The sequence below is a fragment of the Rattus norvegicus genome, chromosome 7 (assembly GCF_021556685.1).
Source record: "Rattus norvegicus strain SHRSP/BbbUtx chromosome 7, alternate assembly SHRSP_T2T, whole genome shotgun sequence".
Classification (NCBI taxonomy): domain Eukaryota; kingdom Metazoa; phylum Chordata; class Mammalia; order Rodentia; family Muridae; genus Rattus; species Rattus norvegicus.
In genome coordinates, this window is record NC_141540.1 from 25,089,913 (window position 1) to 25,105,062 (window position 15,150).

Below are 15,150 nucleotides of genomic sequence, written 5' to 3' on the forward strand. Positions count from 1 at the left end.
TGGAAATGACTTAATTTAGGTTTGGCTTAATTGCTTTAAAGATAGTAGAAGAAATTAATGCTCTATTAAGTATTATGGGATTCTCATATTCTTTGTAATATGGGCTTCATGGAAGTTTTGGTTTAAAATCGCAGTTAGACAAGCTGCCTACTTTTTAATGACAAGTATTAATGAAAGCATGATTGAGTTTGTGCTTGTAGTTAGAAGAAAAGTGTAAAGAGTTTACATGAATCATGTGGATTTTTACCCGTGGTTCACAACTAAGGTAGAGAAAATTAGTCACTGACTTCAAGTAGAGAGTGGTGATATTTTCAAGTTAATAAGGTTATTAAACATAGATGTCTATACACCAGGGAGAGTGAATATAGACATATATTATGGAGGTTACTAATAAATAAAAATCTGATGCTCCAGGTGGAGAGCTTGACAGAGCGATGTATTTTGTGCTGGTGTGATAAGTTGCTTGCTTCTTATTGATATTGGAATTGATAGAAGGTGTTTAATTTGTTTTATGAATTATCCTGCTGAAGGTCATATGACTCAACAATGCCAGTTAGTGAGGGTTTGTGGATATTTTTATATTTACAACAATAGGAAGCTCAGGTTTTCTTAATGTTGGCTCCACAGGAATTTTGGATTAATTTCCTGATATGACATATTAGAAAAGCCTAAACAGGCTCTCACACTATTGCTTAGCCTATTTCTTTTTTAAAAATGGTTTTGATTTCCATAATGGTTGTGATTTTGAATCTTGTTATATTATTCCTCTGGGAGAGAGGAAAGATACAAGCTTTTCTGCTTATAGACAAAAGAACACAATATTTTGGCAGAAAGGTTCTGCCTTTGTGTTTTTTAAAAATGGCAATTAGGCTCTGGACACCTTCCAGAGCTATATGGATCATATTTGATAGATTGAGACCACCTGAAAAACTAGATTCAAGAGAATCAAACAAAAAGGTATCTTGATGATGCTAAAATTTTTGTCTTGAGAATTATATTTTGCAGAATTTACCTGTTTGTATTCCTGATCTCAAGGGCTTTTCAGCTGGCTCCAGTCAAGACAGACACATCAGGCTACAACATTCGTTCCATTTTTCCTTTATTCCACCCCAAGGATATCTCAACACCCATGTACTGCTTGAAGAAGCTATTGAAGAGTCATCACACTGGTTCCCTGGACTTTGGGGGGCTGAAGGATCTAAAGTTGCTTTTACAAGGAATTTAGAAATGGTCATAATTAGGGGCTGGGGATTTAGCTCAGTGGTAGAGCGCTTACCTAGGAAGCACAAGGCCTGGGTTCGGTCCCCAGCTCCAAAAAAAAGAACCAAAAAAAAAAAAAAGAAATGGTCATAATTTAACAGGTAGGATTTAGTTAGGTTAATTTGTACAGCCATAATCTCATTTGGTAACTAAGCTAAAGTCATACCTTTACTTTGGTATAGAACTTATAGTTACAAATTTTTTAAAAGTACAAGGCTTAGACCCAGTCCTATAACTACAATTATAAACTGTTTCTAGATGATTAGCAATACAAGTGAAAAGGCAGATAACAAATTCATGCTTCTGAGTAATTAAATGGGTGTTTTTTGAGATAGTTCCATTAGAAATGGCCAAGATAAATCGAGGCCTAGCAGTTTTGAAAAGCTTTGTGTAGATAGATGGTCTCCAAATGTGTCAGAATGCAACAGAATATGATGTTTATGGATATTTCTTTATCAAAGATCATCTGACAATAGACCTGTCTGCTCCTGACAGCACTCCCTCCCCTTGGATTCTAAGCAAAAATTGAGCATCATTGGAGTTGCTCTAATTGTAGTGAGACAGCCACTGGGTAAGAATTGTCTCAACTCATCTACAGACAAATATTGTCCATAAAGGGATGCATTATGCAGAATAGTCCACTGATAGTCTTTTCCAAGCCAGAATTATCAGCCCTTCAAAATTCTGCATTACAAAATTCTGTCAGATGATCCTGGGCCAGAAAGCTGAAGATTGTTGCTCCAACATTTTGAGGAGTGGGGGACTCTCCCAGTGATCAGTGATCTCTATAAATTGGCTAAGTTTTAGAAACTATGTATTGTGCTTCTCATAATTTCAGGTAATATTAGTCATTCTCAGATATATGACAGAGTTGAAGACTAATTTATTCTCTTAACCTACCCAAGCTAATTAATTTGAGAAAACAGTAATTTAGATGATTTTCAAGTGCTAAAAATTGTGTACAACTTATATTTAATGAAAAAAATTTCTTTAATTAAACAGAAATGGTGATGTGTAGGATGATGGCATTATGCAGTAAGGTGAGTCCAGGATAAGGTGAAGCCCACCATTGGTTGAGATGGAAGAGTAGGTGGGGAAAAGTCTACAAAGGAGAGAGGAGGAAGAGCCAGAAAAATCAAGATTTAGACAACAGAGAAGGATGTTCAAAATCCAGGTAGACTGGTCCGATTTTGTCTTGTCTAGTTGGGTAGTTTAATTCTTTATTAATTGACAGTGAATTTGTTGTGTGGATGTATTGTGGATTGGGAATTTAACATGTAAATCTAATTGATAAACTACAAATTTCTGAAACTTTGTTTTACTTGGGTAAAGAGGACAGTGTGAAAGAAATGGTTGAGAGGCATTTTGAGTGAGCAGATCTGTTCTGTTGTACTGTGCAAGAGTGAGACCGTGCAAGGATCTGCAGAATGAGATATATTTCTATGTGTGCCACACCTAGGGGACTGGACAGAGAAGGTGGCTAAAAGGGAGATAGCCAGGAGAGGCCAGCTTGTGAACTATGTAGTATAGTAGCAGCCAGAGTGAGCAGATCCAGCTTGAGGAGATGAGTGTGTGACCCCATCCCTCAACCTGTGGCCTTGCCTAAACTCTGGATATGGTCTCTAAGGTTTCTACCTCTCCTTTGGTTTAGCATCTCTATTGTGTCCAAACTCCCATGCCCAGTGTTCCTTCCCAACTTTGATTAATTACATTTCTAAATGAGTGACTCACCCACAGTCTTTATACTTTTAAATATGACTTTTGCAGCACAATAACTGGTCAACTATGTAAACTCCATGTTGTTAGAATTTTCTTTCCTACTTATTGATTTCTATTGCAACTATTCCATTGATTCCATGATTACAAAGTGTTCCATCTTGGCTGCTCTTGACACAACTGGGCAGCCCATCTGGCCATGTTCTTTTGACCTTTTCATTTGACAGCTCCCCTTTTTCCCTCTCCCATTTTCTCCTTCTGTGGCAGCTCAGTCTCCTGCATATTCTTACCCTTCAATTGTTGCCTTCCCTGTTGCTTACTCCTCCTTCCTAGGCTAGAAAACCTAAATCTCACCTATGTCTCTTTTCCCCAACAATCAACTACTGGTAACTTTATTCAGCAATAAGAATTGCCATGGGATACATGTCCCAAAGGTTTCATGCTCACTCCAAGTATTGGACGCCAGCACTTAACATTAGAACACAAGCAGCATTAGTACAACTACTAAATTTTCCCTATTTTGTCCTACTTAAAAGGCTCTTTCTTTCATATATAGGTTGAACACAATTAGTACAATTCTGTACAGTATAAGGTATGATATATATTTATAACATTCAATCCATCATATTGATCAATTTAGATAAATATCCTATCAACAATCTCTAAACTTAAAGAGTTTATAATTCTGTACCTCAAACATCTTTGATTCTAACTTTTCTTAGCATCAGAAAACCATCCACTCAAATCTCAAGTATCTTCTTTAATCATAAACAACTTGCATAATTATTAGACTATATCTAGTTTTCAACCCTGTCAGTGATTTGAGAAGGAATTATATATTACCTGAACATTCAGGAATCATAATGAGACAGCTTCCAAAACTTATACCATCAGTAGAGAGAGCTGATGACCAGGAATATTACCCAATATTTCTTAAAACTTTAGAGCATCTGTCTTCATCCTTCTTCCCCAGAACATTTGACAGACCTTAAGTGAAGAACGAATTAAGAAGGACGAACATAATTTCTCTTGGCAGACATTAGCAGTCAAGTATTCTGAACCCATTTGTCCTTTTTGGACAGCATTTTGTCTGCAGAGGAAATTGGAGTCTTTCTTGAATTTTCTCCATTTCTACTGTTATTTCTCTTTTTATTTCTGATTTTCTTCTTTCAGATACTGTATGTGCCCTTTAATTAGCCCTAATTTGGCAATTTCCTGCCATCTACCTCTTTTGATTTTTTTGTCTTTTTGTTCTATATATTTCAGGTGTGTTGTTAAGTGACTAATATAGAATCTCTCCACTTTCTTTATGAAGGCACTTAGTGCTAGAAATTTTCCTCTTAACATTACTTCATTGGCTCCAATAAGATTAGGTATGCTATGTCTTTATTTTTGTTGAATTCCTTCCTTTATTTTTTTATGAACAAATTATCCTTGAATAGAGAGTTGTTCAGATTACCTGATATGAGGGCTTTCTATTTTATTCACATTCAGCATTACTTCACGTTGATCTGGTAGAATGCACGGAATTATTTCAAACTTATTATATCTGTTGAGGCTTGTTTTGTGCCCGATTATATGGACAATTTCGAAGATGTTACCATGAGGTACAGAGAAGAAGGTATAAGGCTTTTTGGGGGGAGGGGTGCAGGGGGTATTCTGTAGATATCTGTTAAATCCATTTGGTTTGTCACTTTTATTAGTTTCAGTGTTTCCATTTAATTTTAATTTCAAGGGCCTGTCTCTTGGTGAATTCCACCAATATTCTTCTATGAGGGTCAACATATACTTTGAGCTTTAGTAAAGTGTCATTTGCAAATGTGGGTGCCCTTGCATTTTGGCATGTAAATGTTCAGAATTGAGACTTCAATCTGGTGAAGTGTCCTTCTCCACATCCTTTTATGAATTTTTGCTGAAAGTCTATTTTACTGGATATTACAGTGGTAATTATTGCTTGTTTCTTGGGACCATTTTCTTGCAAAATGTTTTTGAAACTCTTTACACTGTCTGTCTTGCTTGCTGAAGAGTGCTTTTGTACACAGCTCCGTGATGGTTCCTGATTATATACAGTCTGTTAGCCTCTGCCTTACTATTAGGGAATTGAGTCCATTGATGCTGGGAGATATAAAAGACCAATGAGTATTAGTTCCTGTTATTCTTGTTCTTCAAGGTAGTATTATGTTCATGTTATTTTATTTCTTTTAGGGTGTGGGGGGATTGTTGTGAGGTAATTATTGTCTTTTCCTGTCTTGGGTGTAGTTACCATTCTTGGTTGGAATTTTGCTTCTGGTATTCTCTGTATGGATGGATTAGTGAAAAGATATTATTTAAATTTGGTATTGTCATGGGAATATCTTGGTTTCTACATCTATGGTGATCAAGAATGTTTCTCTGTATTGGAGCCTGGGCTTGCACCTTCTGTCTAGTAGATCTGCATGACAGCTGTTCAGAATCTTCTTAATTTTATATTTGCTCTTAGAACACTGGTATAATTATGTAGGTCTCTATATGTACTTGGCAATTTTCCCTTACTCCTTTCAATATCCTTTCTTTGTTCTGTACATTTAATTTTTTATTATTTTTCGAAGAAGATATTCTTTTCTATTTCAAACTATTTTGGTCTTGTATGGTCATGACTAGCTATTTCTTTAGGTTAAGCAAATTTTCTTTCATGACTATGTTCAAGACACTGTTTGGATCTTTGAATTGGGAAATGTCACACTCTTCTATTCTATTATTCTTTGGTTTGGTCTTTCCAGTGTGTCCCAAATTTCCTGGATCTTTTGGGTTAGGAAAATTTACTGTCTGTATTTTCTTTGACCAGTGTGTCCATATCTTCTATGTTTGAGATTCTCTCTTCATTTTCTTCTATTCTGTTGGCGATTCTGACTTCTGTAGTTCCTGATCTCTTTTCTAGGTTTACCATCTCCAGGTTAAAATCCATTTGTGATTTCTTTATTGTTTTTACTTGCTTTTTATGTCATAGACAAATTTGTTAGATTCCTTCCCTGGCTTAGTTGTATTTTCCTGTGTTACTTTAACAGATTTGTTTTGTTTCATTATTTAACATTTTTCCTGTTTGCCTGTGTTTTCCTGTGTTTCTTTAAGGGAATTATTTATATCCTCCTAAAAGCCTTTATCATCTTCTGGAGATTGTCTTTTATGTCAGAATCTTTGCTGTTCACGTATATTTGGATATCCAGGGCTTCTTGTGATAGGAGATCTTGGTTCTGATGTTTCCAGATTGCATTGGCTTCTGTTGCTTGCCTTTTTCCATCTGGTAGGCTGTAGAGATAACCACCCTGTATATCTTAGTATGGAGTATGCCTCTTTGAATGCACATGGAGCTATGTGACCTAGGTTACAGCAGATTTTCTGAAAGGTAGGGAATATTGTCTCTAGTATTGCAAGCCTTCTAATTCCCTTGTTAGCATAGGACTCCTGGGTTTAGGTTTCCTAGGCTACTCTTGTTTTGTTTGATCCTGTGACTTCCGTGAGTGGTAATTTTCACAGAGTTCCTTGGAACTGAGATTTTCATGCAAGAAACCATGTTTGATGCAAACAACCTACTTTACCCATTATATCTTTCAATTTTTTTGTTTAGTTATGCATTTGATTTGAAGCAGTTACACACACACACACACATGCACACACACATATACATGCACACACACACACACACCATATATATTGCCCCTTTTTCATGTTTGATTGAATGACACCTCATTAAAACTGACAGATTTCTTGCTATAAAGAAGTTATTTACTTTCACTCAGTCCAACCTGCCAGTATTTTGCTCTTATTTATTGTACTACAAGCATTATATATGAACAATCTTAAATCTTTCTTTAAAACTGAGTGATGCTCATGGTCACTGAATGTTATTTCATTGCATAGATTGTATTTTTGTTCTTTTAAGAATTGACAGCTAAAATGGGTATCTCATTTGAGCACATGAGCATGCATGTGTTATCTCTTTTCTAATGTCTTCTTCAATTTCTTTCTTCAATGTCATAATTTTTTTATTGTAGATACCTTTCATTTTCTTCAGAAGTCAGGCACTAAGGTTAATATTCATAAGCAGTACTATTGTGAAGTTAGGCCATTAAGAAGTGTAAAAAAATAACAAGAGTTAGAATTTGACCCGAATAATTTGGAGTTAGGATGTATAATTGCTTGTAAACATTTCAGTAACTCTTTCGCACAATATCCTTGGCTGCAAATCTCAGGTCACTTCAAGAGTCCATTTGAGTTAAACAGAAGCATGTTACACAGGAAGAGAATACCAACAGATGCATGTTTATTAGGATAGGAATTTGTTGTTTTCTTTTATTCAATTTATTCAAATTAAAAATAATGTCTTAACTGAAAAATGATGAGACTGAAGAGTTGTATATTGGAGTGGAAAATGAGAAAATAAAGTGTTTAATCAATAGGAGAAAGAAAGAGATGTGTCTGATGACATTTTAAGTTCATATTGTACAGAAAATAGCTCACAGAAAGGTAGCTGTAGGGTTCATTCCAGAAAGCAGAGCTGAAGGAAAGAGAATATGTATCATGTTACAATGACAATGGTTGATAATAGAAGTTAAACCAGTTATTGCTGTACTGGATTAGGAGAGAGGTGTACTGAAATAGGAAAGAAATTAGAATGTGGAGAGATACCGATAGTAGTGCTGAGAAAACCACAAAATTATGACATGTGTAACACTCAGAATAATTAAAATTGTTTTTGATTTTGTCTAATAAAACATTAAATAACACAAAACGTCCCAATTCTGCATTTCCCATACATGTCTACTTTCATTGTTTAAGATGTTCTACACCGAACTTTCTGGAATTATTTTTCTGGATCTAGGAAGCTGTAAAAAATCTCAGATCACTGAAAGAACTGTCAGCAATTCTATAATTTCTTTGCATGTAGTTGTACTTCTATGTCTGGAGGAAAAAGTTTGATATTGCAAACATTCCCTGTTCATGCTATACTATATTCACTTGTGCTACTTTCTGTCATGACTCCAGTATTGTCTGGCTTGTTCTAGTTTCCTGTATCTCTGTTCCATATATGATGTAATATCAGGTGGACAATAAACTTACATGGAATCTATTAATCATAAAGTCCAGCATTATTTTTTCACTTGACTGGAAGACTCTCTTCTTCCAATGCCCTAATGTATGTCCATTTCTACACAAATTCTAAATCCCAGACTAAAAGTTTAACTCACAGGGTTTCAATAAATTAAATTAAGTTCAAAAGAAAGAAATGTTAAAACCATTGTAGTTTTGAGACTCTGTCCTCTTTTGAAATAATGTTGGGTGAGTATGTGAGAATAAAGATCTTCAACATTCATTTTTTTCTAAGCAAATCAGAAATCCTTACAATGTAAAAATAAAATAGAAGTCAGTACTCCTATCCTAAAAATTTTCTGATTATCTAGGGCCATTATCTAGTAGTCTCATTATCTTTTACCTATGTAAATGTTTTCTTCAGAGCAAACCGGTATTCGGAAAAAGCAATTGTCAAAGTAACAGCTATATATGAGTTTTTCATTGCTCAAATTCATTAGAAATCATGACATATGCTTGCTTTCTCCCTCTCTGCTATTTTAAACCAACAAAGTGCCTTTCTTCTATACCTTAACATAAATTTTCAACCATTTTTATGTCCTAAATGACATTTTATATGTAATTTTCCTGATGCTCCTAACAATTTATCTCATGTCCTCAATTACATCTAGACATACCTATCTGTATCATCTATATTTATATGCATATCCATATCTGAATTCATTACCTTATCCATATCAATATCTAACTTTATCACCACAATCTATCTCTTTCTCTATCTCCATCTCCATCTCCATCTCCATCTCTATCTTGGTTAACATCTCTATCTCCATCACTATCTCACTATATGTTCTAATGATTCAATTTTCCTATTATAAATAAATATATGTGTTTGTATTTTATTATAATGTATGCAATGTTATAAAATATAGTGAATAATTTATATAAAGTATGGTAAATCATTTTTAAAATAGTAAAACTAATATTTTACATGAGTTCTATGTTACAAAACCAGGCAAAAAAGCTTTTAAGAGAATGGAATGTAGAGAAAATGGAAAACCTTTAAATATACAGTTGAGAATGTTCACTGTATGTAAAGATAATGAGGCTGTCAGGGAATCACAGAGAAAAGTGACATTTTGACAAAAATAATAACTGTGTCACTTTTGATTACATCATTGTTATGTAGGTATATATAAATGTATATATCTATGAAAATGTATATGTTTACTTTTTCAAGCTTCATTTACTGCAAATTTATTATTTATTATCTTACCTCTTTCTAGATATCTATATTGTGGCCAAATAGTTTACAGTTCATGAGGATTTATGACATCTAATTCCAATCATTGTATCAATGTCACATGTGTATGGTTTAGTGTGTTCATTTCTATTTTTGTATGACAGTTACAAACTGTCTCAGGACATAAGTATTTCACATTTCTAATTTATGAGATTTTTGTTGGTGGTAGTATCATTTGAAGGTTGGCACACTTCATAATATATTGGGCTAACAAGGACCAACAATCACAGTATTTAATCATGTTTGTTTTCCTTGAGATATTAAAATTATAGTTATGATAGAAAATGAGCACAGCAAGCCTTGTCATTGAATTATTTGATTTTTAATTCTGAAATATTTTAGTTCCAGGATTTTCTTTTTAGAGAGCATAGAAAATAGGAATTTTAAAGATTTGGCATTAGGTAAATTAAGACCAACTATGGAGGACATGACAGAAACAATACACTAACATGATAGTTTGCATTCTGTCTTTGAAATGTGATTGTGTTTACAAACCTTGTTGTCATCACCATGCTTGACACAATACCTGAAGTCCATAGCAGTGCCAAGAAACAATATCATTGGAAAAGCTATATTTTGCTTGCAAGGCCTGATGCTTCTGATTATTGGACTCATTTTCTGGGTTCCAAATTATCAACAGGATGCAGATTCTTCTGTACTCTTTTATGACACATTTTATCTTCTGTAAAGGTGAGAAAATAGGTATAAGAGGCTTTTCTTTTTTATAATTACATGTACTATTCTTGTTATAATTAGTGTTTTAGCTCTACTGTCCTTTTATGTGAGAAATTTACCAAAACTGATATGTAATATATGTGCATAAAATATTATGAGTTCTGGAATATACCCACAGTCCCATATAACATGCATTTATATTCTGCAGGTGAGCTGAATATAAGAAATAAGAATGAAAATATGGATATTAGCTCTATAAAAGTAATCAGGGATTTGTATGCTTCTGAAAAATATAGACCTGGAATCCAAAAAAATTGGGAAGAAGTCTGTCATGAATCATAAATCCAAATAGCAAGAACAAACATGATGCCAATCGTAACAACATGGTAGGTACTGTACAGGATCACTGTTACTAATAAGATGAATAAATGTAGGAAGATCTTTTACAATGTGGAGAAATCACATTTGTTATTCAATAAGACAGATGGGGTATGTTAATTTAAGCTCCCTTCTTATTGAATAACATTTGACTTTCTATTAAATTTTTAGATTAGAAATGGGTGAAACAGGGAGTTTGAAGTGAAATTTTATTATAACCTTGTTCTCAAATCAGTTTGGTAACAAAAGTCTTTGTAAATCATATTATAAATTCTGGGATCAAAGATTATGTGTATAGGATATTTAACTTTTCTGAGAAAGCAATTTGAGTTTCACATTTTGAGGAATCTCCAGTTGACAATAATTTTACCTTCTGTAGATGATTTGACCTGGTCAAACAGAGTGATTAAAGATATCATATACAAATGAGCCTTATGTTTAATAGAAATGGTAAATCAAGATCTTAACACAGTGAAACATGTGCTAGTGGATCAAGCTGTCTTCTAACTCAAAAGGACATTATGAAATATGTTTATTTAAAATTGTAAGACATACAATGATAGTGACAATTCTGATACAATAAACATTTCCCATTCCTGAAGAAGAGAGCTAAAAGATATCTTAAATTTTCTAGTTTAGAAGTCATCTTTTGAAAGTATCCCATAATTAAAGATAAAAAAAATTCCTTGCTGATGAAGTGAATAAATGCCTCTGAGAATATTGTCTCCACATGGATTCTGTGTACTATTATTCTTAAGTCCCGTAGTTACATGTTTGTAGCCAAATTAATAGTTCCACAGGAGATGATGTAAAATGGATGAATATCATGGGGATAGGTAATTCCATATAGGATATTAAGTGAATGATATTTTGAATACATTTTTTCCAGTTGCAAAATTCTATTTTTAAAATTTCATTTAATCATTTTTTAATCTCCAGATTTTATACCCTCTCAGTCTACTCTCTAACTGTTCAATATTGTATAACCCTCGCATCTACAAGAGGATGTCCAGATTCCCCAGACCCAACTCCACCACACCTCCCACTCCCTGGGTCTTCCAGTCTCTTGAGGTTTAGTTGAGACTGCTGGTCATCCTACAGAGTCACCCTCCTCCTCAGCTTCTTCCAGATTTTCCATAATTCAAACACAGGAGTCAGCAGCTTCTGTTCATTGGTTCGGAGCGAATATCTGTATCTGACTCTTTCTGATGCTTTTGGGATCTTTCAGAGGGCAATCATGATAGGTCCTTTTGTGAGTGCTCAGTAGCTTCAGTAACAGTGTCAAGCATTGGGACCTCCCCTCAAGCTGGATCCAAGTTTGGGCCTGTTGTTGGACTTCCTTTTCTTCTGGCTCTTCTCCAAATTTTCCCTGCAGTCTGTCAAACAGGAACAATTATGGCTCAGAGTTTAACTGTGCAATGGTAACCCTATCCCTCACTTGATGCTCTGTCTTTCTGCTGGAGGTGTGTTCTATATTTTCCCTCTCCCCATTCTAGGGCATTTCATCTAAGGTCCCTCCCTTTGAGTCCTAAGAATCTCAGTCTTCCCCAGGCTCTGGTACATTCTGGAGGGTACCCCCACTTTCTAACTCTTGAGTGTTCACTTCCTATTCTTTAAACTGGTCCTCAGTGTTCAGTCTTTTAACCCCCACCAATATCTGATCACGTGCCCTTCTTCCCCTCTATCCCCTTTCCCATCCAGTACCACCCTTCCTCCCCCTCCTATAATTGCTTTCTTCTTCCTCCCCAGTGGGATTGAAGAATTCTCACTTGAGCCAATGAGCTTCTTACCTTTTTTAGTTCTGCGGACTGTATCCTGGGTTTTCTGTCCTTTTTTCGGCTGATATACACTTATTAGTGAGTAGATATAATTCATGCCCTTTTGGGTCAGAGTTACCTAACTCAGGATGATATTTTCTGCTTCTATCCATTTGCCTGAAAAACTAATGATGTCTTCATTCTTAATAGCTGAATAGTATTCTATTGTGTAAATGAACCACATTTTCTATATACATTCTTCCATTATGTGACATCTCAGTTGTTTCGAGCTTCTCGCAATCACAAATAACCCTGCTTGCTACTAACATATTTGAACATGTACCCCTGTAGCATGGGGGGGCATCTTTTGAGAATATGTCCAAGACTGGTATAGCTGGGTCTTCAGATAGATCTATTACCAATTTTTATAGGAAATTCCAGATTGATTTCCAGAGTGTTTGTTCCAATTTGGAATCGCATCAGTAATGGAGGAGTGTTCCTCTTTCTCCACATCCTTATATCCAAGTGCTGTTACACAAGTTTTTATCTCAGCCATTCTGACTGGTATGAGGTAAAATCTCAGGGTCACTTTAATTTCCAATTCCCTGATCAGTACAGACTTCGAACATATCTAAAAGTGCTTCTCAGTTCCTCAAGACTCCTCTGTTGTGAATTCTCTGTTTAGTTCTATTTCCCATTTTTTATTTACTTGTTTGGTTTTATCTGATTAGCTTCTTGAGTTCTTCATATACATCGAATATAAAACCTCTATAGGATATGGGATTTGTGGAGATCTTTTTTCCAATCTGTAGTTTGATGGATTATCCTATTGAGCCTCTTCTTTGCCTAACAGATTTCCAGTCTCATGAGGTCCCATTTAACAATTTGTGATCATAGAGCCTGAGCTATAAACCTGAGCTTATATATGCTATCATGTTATCTTAAAATACTAATACCATTTCTTCTTCACCAATTTGGATCACCTTGATCAACATTTGTTGTTTTATTGCTCTAGGGAGAACTTGGAGTATGGAACTGAATATATATGGGGAGAGTGAGCATTCTTGTCTTTTTCCTAATTTTAGTTGTATTCTTTCAAGTATCTCTCAGTTTAATTTGATATTTGCTCTTGGTTTGCTGTATGTGGTTTTTATTATGTTTAAGTTTGATTCCTCATCTCTCCAATATTTTTAATATGAATTGGTGTTGTATTCTGTCAAATTCTTTTTCAGCATCTAATGAGAAGATTATGTGTTTTTTTCTTTGAGTGTGTTTATATTGTGGATTATGTTAAAGATTTTCATGTATTGAACCAAACTTGCATCCATGGAATGAAGCCTATTTCATGGTGGATGATATGTTCATGGATTTAGTTTCCAAAAATTTTATACTTTTTACATTAACATTCATAAATGGAATTTATCTAATTCTCTTTTTTGGTCAGGTCAAAGTATGATTCAGGTATTAGAGTTACTTTGGCTTTGTAGAATAAATTACATCGTGTTCACTCTGTTTCAATTTTATAGAATAATTTACAGAATATTTCTATTATCTCTTCTTTGAAATTCTGGTAGAATTCTGTACTATATCCATCTATCCACAGGCTTTTTTTTAGTTCAGAGATTGGACTAAAGTTTCCTTAAGTGTTATGGGACTGTTTTCATAGTTTATTGCAATTGTTTTAACTTTGGTATGTGGCATCTTTTTAGAAAATTATCCATTTCTTCTAGATTTTGCAGTGTTGTTGCCTATAGGCTTTTGAAGTAGGATCTGATAATTTTTGAATTTCCTGTTTCTGTTGGTATGTTTCCAATTCTCATTTCTGATTTCTTTGATTTGAATACTCTATCTAAGCCCTTTAAATTTTTGATTAGGAATTTATCTGTCTTGTTGATTTTTGTTTAGAAAACCTAACAAACAAGCAAACAAAGTGGAAAAATGAAAGAAAAACAAAAATAGAAAAGTTTTTGAATATATCAATTTGATGTATCATTGTATTTATTTCTATCTTGTTGATTTCAGCTTTGAGTTTGACAATTTACTTTAGTCTACTACTCCCCTTGTGTGTCTTTGCTTTTCCTCTTCCTCTTCCTCTTCCTCTTCCTCTTCCTCTTCCTCTTCCTCTTCTTCTTCTTCTTCTTCTTCTTCTTCTTCTTCTTCTTCTTCTTCTTCTTCTTCTTCTTCTTCTTCTTCTTCTTAAGCTCACAGGTGTAATCTTAACTTGATAGTGCGTAATCTCCCAATTTCTTTACTAGAGCAATTAGTGCAAGGAATTTTCTTCATAGTGCTGCTTTAATTGTGTTACATAAATATGGGTATACTCTGTTTTCACTTTCATTGAATTCCAGGAAGTCTTTAATTTGTTTTTTATTATTTCTCCCCTGACCAAGTTATCATTGAGTTGACAGTTGTTTAGTTTCCACGTGTATGTGGGTTTTTGGTTGTTTTTGTTGCTATTGAAAACCAGGCTTAGACCGTGGTAGTCTGATAGGATGCATGAGATTATTTCAATTATTGTAATATTTGAGGCTTCTTTTGCATCCTATTATATGGTCATTTTTTGAGAAGGTGACATGAGGTGATGGGAAGAAAGTATACATTTTTGTTTTAGGGTGGTATGTTCTGTAAATGTCTGTTAAATCAATTAGGTTATGACCTCTATTAGTTTCACTGTGTCTCTGTCCTTTAGAGATAGTGGGATGTTGAAATCTTCCACTATTATTGTATGGGTTTCAATGTGTGTTTTTCGGTTTAGTAATTATTCTTTTATAAGTGCTGGTGCCCTTGCATTTGGGGCAGAGATGTTCAGAATTAACACATTTTTTTGGTGGATATTTCCTTTGGTGATTGTGAAGTTTCTTTCCTCATCTTGCTTGATGACACTTGCTTGAAAGAATATTTTATTAGCTATTTGGATGGAAACCTAGCTTGTTACTTCTGACCATTTGTTTGGATGAGTTTTTTTCAGTCTTTTACTCTGAGGCATTATCTGTC